This window comes from Ictidomys tridecemlineatus, unplaced genomic scaffold, assembly GCF_052094955.1.
Source record: "Ictidomys tridecemlineatus isolate mIctTri1 unplaced genomic scaffold, mIctTri1.hap1 Scaffold_278, whole genome shotgun sequence".
NCBI lineage: Eukaryota > Metazoa > Chordata > Mammalia > Rodentia > Sciuridae > Ictidomys > Ictidomys tridecemlineatus.
In genome coordinates this window covers 200159-201840 of record NW_027522363.1, presented here as the reverse complement: position 1 = coordinate 201840, position 1682 = coordinate 200159, and positions in this window count along the sequence as shown.

The window sequence follows — 1682 nt, the reverse complement described above, 5'->3', positions numbered from 1 at the left end:
TAGAAAAATGTGGCATTTATACACAATAGAGTATTACTCTGCATTAAAAAATGACAAAATCATAGAATTTGGTGGGAAATGGATGGCATTAGACCAGATTTTGCTAAGTGAAGCTAGTCAATTTTAAAAAACAAATATCAAATGACCCCTTTGATATAAGCGGAGTAAAAAAGGTCAGGGTAGGGATGAAGAGCTTGAGAAGAAGATTTACATTAAACAGGGATGAGAGGTGGGAGAGAAAGGGAGTGAGAAGGGAAATCGCATGAAAATGAAAGGCGATCCTCAGGGTTATACAAAATTATATATAAGAGGAAAGGAGGGGTAAGACAAGATAATATAAAAGGAAGAAATGATTTACAGTAGAAGGGGTAGAGAGAGAAAAGGGGAGGGGAGGGGAGGGGAGGGGGGATAGTAGAGAACAGGAAAGACAGTAGAATACATCAGACACTAGAAAGGCAATATGTCAATCAATGGAAGGGTAACTGATGTGATACAGCAATCTGTATAAGGGGTAATGTTGGGAGTTCATAACCCACTTGAATCAAACTGTGAAATATGATGTATTAAGAACTATGTAATGTTTTGAACGAACAACAATTAAAAAAAAAGTACTGTTACAAAGAGCATAGGTTCAAGACTGGGGTGGAGAAGGACTGTTGTAGAGAGTAGATGTTGGAGACTGGGTTGCAGAAGGACTATTGCAGAGAGCAGAGGTTGGAGACTGGGTGCAGTAGGACAATTGCAGAGTGCAGAGGTTGCAGACTGTGGTGGAGAAGGACTGTTACAGAGCAGAGTTTGGAGACTGTGGTGCAGAAGGCCTGTTACAGAAAGCAGAGTTTGGAGACTGGGGTGCAGAATAAGTGTTGTAGAGAACAGAGGTTGAAGACTGGGGTGCAGAAGGATCGTTGCAGAGACCAGAGTTTGGAAACTGGGGTGCACAAGGACTGATACAGAAAGCATAGTTTGGAGACTCGGGATCAGAAGTCCTATTACAGACAGTAGAGTTTGGAGACTGGGGTGCAGAAAGATTGGTAAAGAGAGCAGAGTTTGAATACTGGGTTGCAGAAACATATTAAGGAGAGCAAAAGTTGGAGACTGAGGTGCAGAAGAACTGTTACAGAGAGAAGAGGTTGGAGACTGAGGTGCAGAAGGACCGTTGCAGAGAGCAGAGGTTGGAGACTGGGGTGCAGAAGGACTGATACAGAAAGCAGAGGTTGGAGACTCCGATGCCAAACGACCCTTACAGAGAGCAGAGGTTAGAGACTGAGGTGCAGAAGGACTGTTGCAGAGAGCAGAGTTTGCAGACTGAGTTTTAGAAGGACTGTTACAGCGGGCAGATTTTCGAGACTGTGGTGGAAAACGACTGATACAGAAAGCAGAGGTTAGATACTGGGGTGCATAAGGACCCTTACAGAGAGCAGAGGTTGGATACTGGGGTGCAGAAGAACTGTTGACGAGAAGAGAGGTTGGAGACTGGGGTGCAGAAGGATTGTTGCGGCGAGCAGATTATCGAAACTGGGGGGTGGAAGGACTGTTGCAGAGAGCAGAGGATGGAGACTGGGGTGTAGAAGGACTGTTGCAGAGAGCAGATGTTGAAGACTTGGGTGCTGAAAGACAGTTGCAGAGACCAGAGTTTGGAGAATGGGGTGCAGAAGGACTGTTACAGAAAGCAGATTGTTGCA